The 9348-nt window shown below is 35.0% G+C and overlaps 1 pseudogene; it reads left to right on the forward strand.

Moving 5' to 3' along the window:
* The first annotated feature begins 3614 nt into the window (after positions 1–3614).
* Positions 3615–8965, forward strand: LOC149195001 (putative receptor-like protein kinase At1g80870; annotated as a pseudogene).
* Positions 8966–9348: the final 383 nt, after the last annotated feature.

Raw genomic sequence — 9348 nt, forward strand, 5'->3', positions numbered from 1 at the left:
CTAAAAAAACACCTTTGCAAAGTATTTACTGTAACATCTATGGATTTCCCTAAAGATCTGACATCAATATACTCTTCCTTGAATTGCTTGTTCAACTTGTTTAATTCAATCATTATATCTGCAAGCATATCTGAATAGAATTGCACTGAAAATATCCTTGCCTTATCATACCATGAGTCTTTTGTTTAATTTTTCCACAACATTAATATGGGAGGCAAAAGTACAACAAGTCTTTCAATGACTTATCCGATTGAAAGCAATCTAACTCCATGGATTTAAAGAGCCTCGAGAGTTTCAAGATGCATAAGTTCCTGTACAGTAATAAGTTAACTATTTATTTTCGTAGAATTTTACACCCAAGAATATATCTTATTTGCCAATTTCTCAACAAACAATAACTGAGGTATTCTTTTTGAAGCATCTGATGTGGCTAAAGCTCCATGATGACAAATGTAATGAACAACTACAATATTAGGTACATCTTTCTTCAAGAAAGTAATAAAACCATTTTCATTACCAACCATTGAAGAAGCACCATCTATGGAAACTCCTATCAATCTTTCTTTTGAAAGACCCTTTGATTCCATTAAATGTTTGATTACATCATAAGTTATTTTCCCTCTTCCATCACAAACATTTATGAGCTTTAAAAACTGTGAAATTGGAGGCCCCAATAATTTTGAGTTTTAAAACGTGGCATAAACCACTAGATGCTTTTCTAAGCTACAAGCTGTGTTTTTAGAAGGGCTTTCCTGTATTTTAAAATTTGTATCTCTTAAAGATATTGCGATATAGAAAAAAGGAATTCTTTTGCAACCACATGATTTGTATATGATGTATCATATTTATTCTTTGGCATATTTTGTGTGTGTAAAGGCATTGTAAATAAGGAAAGAGATTCACATTTTGAGAGCAGTAGATCCTCTTGCACCAAACAATACACTAAGTTTATAATAGTGACGACTCTTTCCTTTTTCATATTGTGAATGCATGCAGTGTGTTTTGTAACAAGCTTTTCTTTCTTCTCATTTCCACATATCCACTTCTCCTCTAAGAGTTTATGGATGCTTGAACTAGCATGAACAACTATAGAATCATGTTGCAATGTAGAGAAACAAGTACCAGTTCCCCATAGTTGCATTTCCTTATGCATTTCACAATATATGCATTTCATACATGTTTGTCCTTTATGCTTTGCCTCTCTCAATGACTTATACTTAGTTTTCCACTCATAAAAAATTCTCTTCTTACTTTCATTTTCTTTTTCTTTTGGGTGCTAGGTTTTCCCTCATCAAAATTCTCCATCACATTCTTCATTATGCCCCAAGATATCAAATTCTCCATTATGCCCCAAGACATCTAATCTTTATTTAGATCAAAATCATGATCTTCTTTATCACGAAATGAAACTTGAGATGTACTACACCATCCAAAGAATTTTTCTATAGAAAGTTGATTCCCTTTTTTTGAAGACAGTTTTTGATATATAATGCCTATATAATAAAAATAAATAAATTAGTATATATGCATTTCAATTCACCAATTAAAAACATATTTAAAAATTAATCTTGCACTCATTTCAAGAAAGGATATTAACGAGGGAATATACCTATTTATTGTTTATAACATTTAATATATACATATTAACTTTTTATAATATTTAATAATTTCTTAAGTCTAGGTAAAAGTTTTTCAATGTTTACAATAAATTGTCTATTACTTCTATCTATTTCAGTCATCTAATTTTTTAGAAAATAAATATGTCTTATGCTTGCAATTAATAATAGTTATTTCAACAACACTATTTCATGGTGTGAGAAGTGAACATATTCAAATTTTTAGTTGAGTTGTTGTTTCTCTCTCATTCATTTTTTGAGAAAAAAAATAAGTTTTTATTTGATTTAAATTGTATTAAAGACATATATAAATATAAACTTTTACTCACATATTAAAAACAAAAGAATTTTATACATAAATTGACTTACTCCTCCTTAGAGAAATTATTGTGATTCACTCACAAAGTAGATTGGAAAAAAAAATTGCGGCAAAACACTTTGTGGCCAAAATAAAAACATAAAATTTAGCTATTTTTGAATTGGTTTAGAATGCAAACAAAAAATATAAAAACAACCTGTAAATATTAAGTATAAATTTCTAACAAATATTGAAGAGGAAAAAATGTGGAACATTTCTTTTAAAATTATCAATGTATATATTCAAAAATATAATTTTTTAAAACAATCAATTTATATATTAAAAAATAAATATTTTTACTTAAAAAAAGTTATAAACATAAAACAATAAAAGTAACACCTAAATATCTCCTTTCCTATGGATATGTGGATCTATGGAACATGCTTCCTTTGTCTTAAAGGAAAGTTATCGATTCCGCCAAAATTTCGATGGTACCTAAATTTCCACAAGATTTAGACCCATTTTCACTGACCTCATTCCTTTGATAATTATACCATGTTGATGGGATAAGCCACGGCTAAGTGGAAAGGTTAAGGCTTTGTACCTCAACAGTGAAACAAAATGGTGAGTTGGCATGGACAGATTTCAAAATTTTCAATAAACATATTGCAAATTCAATGTCTACGCAGAGAAGTCAAATGGGTAATGTATAAAATGCCAAAGATAATGATATTTATTATCTACCATTTAGGAAAATAATTTTACTCATTGGAAACGGTTAATACATACGTATATAGTTTGGGTGTATGGAGTGACCCGATACTCATGCTCAAGCCAACTTACTGCTTTATCTTAAATTGCCTCACATTTCATTCAGAGACCCATAATACTAGAATGAAATCATTTCATGACGTGAAAAACTCTACAAAGAAGGGTCGCAGGCAGCGGTAGTCCCTGCCGGATATGAAGAGCCCCATGCTCTACCTGTACATCAGCATTGTAAAAGTAGTCACGTTACAGATAAAGCTTATAAGATAAGGAGGTCCACACTCTCCACAGTTGAGCTACACCAAAACGAGTAATTAATTAATTACTTAATTAATCTAAAATGCTAATAAATTATCTCATTAATCTAAAGTAATTAATTACATAGCTCTCCCTAGAGCATTAGATTATTGGATTATGCTTGAAACGCCAATATTGATTCCTCTTAATTGTACTGTGAAAAGTTTTTTTTTAAAAGAAAGGAAGACTGAGTTGCACCAGTGTAGAGTTGCCACTGACAAGAGGATGTAGGGGCAGGCCAGTAATCAAAATGGGCCAAATTGTTGGCCTTTTACACAACGTCTTGTAATTTTAGGTTGTTCGAGATGGAAGCTAAGACGGAAATAGAAAGCCTAACATTAGTTTGGCAAGTCAGAAATGAAAGAATATAACGGGAAAGGTAGGTCCGTCCTTGGTACAGATACCTGCCTGTAACTCTGCTGCTTGGGGCAATTCGCAGTTAATCGCCCTCTGATCGCACACGTCATATCATCCATGAATCTGTGACGTGACACTCAAAAAAAGGAAATACGTGAGTGATGGATCTACCATAAAAGGTCTGTTATTAATTAAATAGAATTTAAATGACAAAAATTAACGAAATATGTGAATCCGCGTAGTTCAGAGTTCCAACATTCGACAATAGAGAGGTATAAATGATTAAACGCTCCCACTACACGGAGTCACGTCCCTTACCTGCTCGTATTTCGAGGGACGGCAATGGCGAGATGCGGTAATTGCGGAGGAGTGCAGGCACTAGAGTAGAATCGCCGCTAATCAACGACAGTTGTAGGGCGGCTGACGGGAAAATGCCAAATTGTTGGTCCCTTACACGGCATCTTATCAGTTCAAGTTAATCTAGATAGAAGATAAGATGGAAACAAAAAACGTTGCAGAACAGCGACACGCTATGAAACAATGTGGTAAGGAGACAGCTGGTATGCCGACCTGGAGACCACGACTTAATAAATTAAACAATGGAGTAATATTTATTAAGTGTGTTATTCAAAACAAAATTTAGAAATATACAGCTGTAATACATGTAGAGATCGTGGCATAATAAAAATTGACAATTGAATGAAATATAAATCACCACTTGTCCCTCTTTTTCCATAACTCGATGCCCAATGCCCAACGTGCACTATGCACAAGTGACACTTAATACTGGTCTCTCCCTCTTTTTCCATAACGCGATGCCCAATGCCCAACGTGCACTATGCACAAGTGACACTTAATACTGGTCTCTCTATAACTTGAATGAGGTTGGGCATTGCCTCCTTAAAACGTGCATGGCTCTTTATTAAACCTTATTTTGATTGCATACCACACTGAACCAAGAAAGCTGAATTCTTCTATTCACCTCGTAGCCATATACGTAGGAAAATGTCTTGAATCCACACTAAACCAAGAAACCTGAATTCTTCTATTCACATGGCAGCCATATACGTAGGAAAAATGCTTCGAATGGTCATTGTATTGAGCAGGAGACTCACCAGAAGGTATGCTATTCTATTGGCGATTAGGATTCTCTAGTAACAACAACACACGAAATTTGAAAGAGTTGAAAGGGTTGCAGTTACAAGAATGGCTAGCTAGTCTTTCCACCACCGAGAAGGCAACTGGTTAGCATTTGTGGGATCTCAAGTGTGTTCCAGGTGGTTGTACCTGCCTTAAAGGGATGGTTAGTGTTTGTCGGATCTCAAGTGTGTTCCAGGTGGTTGCAACTACCTTGAAGGGAGGGAACAGATTTGTTTGTTACAGGTAACATGTTCACCATCAAATGAGCTCATTGATTACATCTAACTACCGTTCTAATTGTTCTTTGTATTTGAGTAAAGTTCATTTTGTGAATTTGCAAGCTTTATAATTTTAGAGGAGAAGAATAAATGCAAGAATCTATTCAATCTGAGAAACCGTATGTAATTGTTTTCCCACTTCACCCTTTTTTTAATTTCCAAGCTACTCACCTCTGAAAGAGATAGAGGTTCGACCCAAATCAAGGTAAATCATATAAGGAAATTAAGTTGTTTTTGCACCTTGGGTTCCATTTAGAACCGTAGCCAGCGCTCACAAGTAATTCTCTGCAATCTCCAGCCAATCGATAAACCCCTTAGTCCCTTGTGTTATGCTTTATTTAGCTAGAAAGAGAGATTCAAATTTATATCTAGTGAGAATCTTTGTTTGAGAGAAGCTGCTCTCACGAGAAAAAGAAAACAGAAAACTAAATAAAACCCTCAAATTCCCTACCACTTGCAAAGTTTTATATAAATATGTTCTGAATTGGAATTCTAGGATTCATTAAGCTGAAGTTTATGAAATTTCTTTGTATGGGAATAGCTTAAGATAGAGACTGTGTTTTATACAACACATTTCACCGTCTTAATACAACTAAATGTTCAACTGGTGAATCGTATATATAATATATGTATTAGATCTCTCTTTTTGTGAAGGTATTGTCTACCCCGCCCCTACTTTGGTAACATTATTGATGGTTTGTCTATTTTGGACATTTGTGTTTAAAATATTCTAGAGTTTTCTCAAAAATTCAAAAAAAAGAGTATAAAAAACTAAATTTGCACTCACCTTTAATTACATTAATGTTTTTGTGTGAAAAATTACTAATGTTTTTGTGCAAAAAATTACTGATGTTTTTTCCCAAAAAATTAAGCCAACAGCGTAAATTTTTATCTTGTCTTTTTAATGTAAAATGCTTGTCTTTATAATGTAGAATGCTTAAAAAATTGTAGAGAATTGCAGAACTGACCTTTAATTTCCCCTTGCAGATCGGCCAATCATCCACAAAGATATTATGAAACAGGACGGCACTACAGTAATAATTGACGAAAATATAAATATAAACACTTTCAGCTCACAACCCAAATTCATGCAGATCCATTGACTAACTCATACCCATTGACTAACTCATACGCTACCTTGCAGTAGTGAGTAAATGGAGGAAAGCTCAGAAAGGCTATATAATATACAATAATAATGTGCCATAAGGCTAATCTCAGTAGGTAGATACCATAGCATGTCTAAGGGTGGAATTCAATTCTTGCGGACTGTAGAAGCAGTGGCCCTAGTCGTTGCCTGGATGTCTTTCTTGATTTCTGCTTGAGCCTTTCACCTGGATGTCTGTCTTCGTTGATTTCTGCTTGAGCCTTTTGCCCCGAATATCTTATTTTTATGATGCTTGAGCTTTCTGCCCTAAATATCTTATCTTTTACGATACCAATACCAGAGTTGCATGCTAATAGCCATGTGGAAAGGGCCTTGAGAGACATGTGGAAAGGACTTGGAAGTGGCCGCTAAAACATTCGATATAAAGAAATGGGCACGAGTATATCAAAATCATTGCACCATAAAACTTTTGATAATTTATTTTAGATGTAGGAAAACTTTTCCTCAACCCGCATACGTGGGATAAGATGATATTGCAAACTTTGCTTCAACCAGCCTACTTTGAATAAGACGATATTGCAAACTTTTACTCAACCGGCCTACTTTAGATAAGATGATGTTGCCTCAATCTTTCTGCATCGGGAAACATGAAGGTTGTAATAAGAGGTCGATTGTTTTCCAAACCAAAAACTTTGCTTAAAATGCAAAAACACTAAAAAAAATCGGTCAAAGTATAAACTAATGGTCAGTCAATGATCAAGCAATCGCTAATAGTCTAGGCAAGGACTAATAAGGTTTAATGTCTACTTTTGTTCTTGGTTGAATGCCAATTCTTACCATACTCGTGTTCTAAATTGAAATTCTTTCCTTATCTTAAGTTCATCTCAATCTTAGTTTATTAAGAACTGAGAAGCATCAAAAGAAAGTGGAGCTTTAAAATTTTTAATACTTAATAGATTGGGGTTAAGATGAATTTACAATAACTTATTTTTTTCTTATATTTTTTTAATTATTATAGTATATTATTTTAATGTTTTCATTTCTATCATTATAATAGGGTTTTGTTTGTTCACCTGTACATGGCATATTTCAACTTTCATTTCGATCAAAGTCATATTATATATATCTATATTAAAATGTTGAATGCAGTTGGATTTTATTGATGCAATTATTAAAAATTACAATTTCTAACAATAGGTGGATGCCCCTTTGGCATGGTGTTGCAAGTTATTAACAATCATCTGAGAGCTTTCTAACAAGTAACAGAAAATGATTTGAAACACCCCTAGTTTGATGGAAAAGCTTGGAACTTTATAGATCGAGTTAGATTGTGATATGGTCGCCAATGTTTATATCATCTTCTCTGGCGAGTGACGGTGGAGCAACTTAAAGATTTTTCTATGTTTGACTGGTATGGTATAATCCTTGGTTCATGTCACTTGTATGTTCTGGAAGCTCGCTTAGCACAAGAAACACAAGGCATCCATCAATATGATTCGCAGTTACGTTGACCTTGACAGTTATGGCTTCGGCATTTCTGTCAATTTCACCCATTGACTTTGCTTTGTTCATTGAATCATTTATATTCATTCATCCTCTGCTCTGATCTGTATATCAGAGCACTTCAAGTCTTAGGTTAGGTGGTTCATGCTCTAATCTGTATATCAGAGGCTAGTGGTGTTGATGTTGATCCTGTGGTACAATCACTTGAAGGGCAGCAAAACCAACCCTTATGATCTCACTGTTATCAGGCTTCAAAGATTCATATACCGTGAGCTCAAAGCTTCTACTCACTCATTCAACTCAAGCGATAGGCTTGGGAAGGGATGATTCGATGTAGTTTACAAAGGGGTTCTCAGGAATGGTAAGGAAATTGCAGTCAAGAGGTTAGATATCACTGCTTTGCAAGGGGAAATAGAATTTCATAAAGAATTGTCGATCATTGGGGGGTTGTTGGGGTACTGTGCTAATAGGAAGAGGAGACTCCTGGTGTATGAGCATATGCAGAATAAAATCTTGCACGAGGCTCTATTTCAGAATGGTTCACCTTCTATGTTGGATTGGGAAACCAAGTTTAAGATAATTTTGGGAATCTCCGAAGCTCTGGCCTTTCTGCAACTTAAGTGTGATCCACCCATTTTTCATGGTGATCTAAAGCCCAACAATGTTCTTCTCGGTGCCGTTTTAATGCCAAACTAGCTGATTTTGGGCTTGCCAGACTTAAGTGTGATGTTGACTATGGGCCTGAGTTGTTTAGTGAGGACCTTGGGGAAGATGAGTTTCAATACAGATGTGAGGATGTGTGGAAGAGCCAAGACCTTAACATAAGCGAGGATTTTAATATATGCTACGATCTTTATAAAAACCAGGATGTTGGAAAGATGAACAGAGATAATGCAAATACTAAAACAAATGTTCTTGACTATGGGGAGGAAAGCATTGGGAAGCTCTATGGTAGGAATAGAATAAACATTAAAGATAGACTTCGCTTGTGTCCAAGACCTATTGACAAGGAATCTGAGGTCGACTTCGCTCTGGCATTACAGTTGCAGCATCAAGCTTCTTCCTCTAGTAAAATTGAATATTTTAGTGATAATGCCCTGGTGCACGAGGTTGTCAATAGTGGGGATGAGGAAATTGGGTTACAGATGAAGGGAAAATAGATTCTGACAGAGGGTGAGGATTGGTGCAAAAATTTCCCTTCGGATGCTGGAACCGATGATATCAGTAGCTTTGATAGGAGCAAGGAATTGAGAGCATCTCCCTCTGATTGCAAAGATTTGAAAAAGAAGTAGCCTTTGGGAAAGGATAGGGAAAGGATTGGTGGTGGAGACAAGATGGCAATGGTGAGCTATGTGCTAAAGACTATGTGATGGAGTGGATTGGTAGTCAAATTAGGCCTTCCAGGAGTGGAAACTGGGATGATGAGAACAAGGTGGAGAAAACAAAGACTGATGGAACCAAGACCCTGGAGGTCCATAAAGAACCCAGTGGAGAGCTGAGTCTTACTGAATCCATGTGAATAACAGAGAAAAAGTCTGGCAAGAACAAGCACAAGAAGTTCAAAGAATAGTGGAAGGAAGAGTATTTTGCAGAGATCCCATGACTAAACTACAAATATGTGAAATACAAATTATGTTCATATATTAAAATCATGTTTGATCAAATCTCGTTAATAGTTTAAAAGTGATCACTATAAATATATTCGATGGAGCCACAATATTTGTGGCAAGTTCTAGGTAATATCGATTCGGTTGGTGACCTAACTTACAAACTATTTCAATATTGTAATATATACCTCAAAATACAAAAACACTAAAGAATCAAGCACCCACCTCTATGGGGAGTCGGATGAGTTCTATTTTGACATATATATACTTCATGTTGTGGTAACCCTTGCTTTTTTTATTCACCTTCACAGAAACCACCTACCTCTGGCGAAATCTACAGGTAAGCAGCTTAAGAACCACCGAGAAGATACATGTTCTC

Source organism: Pinus tabuliformis, chromosome 2_2, assembly GCF_031772625.1.
Source record: "Pinus tabuliformis cultivar Carrire ecotype Pingquan chromosome 2_2, CPIR1, whole genome shotgun sequence".
Classification (NCBI taxonomy): Eukaryota; Viridiplantae; Streptophyta; class Pinopsida; order Pinales; family Pinaceae; genus Pinus; species Pinus tabuliformis.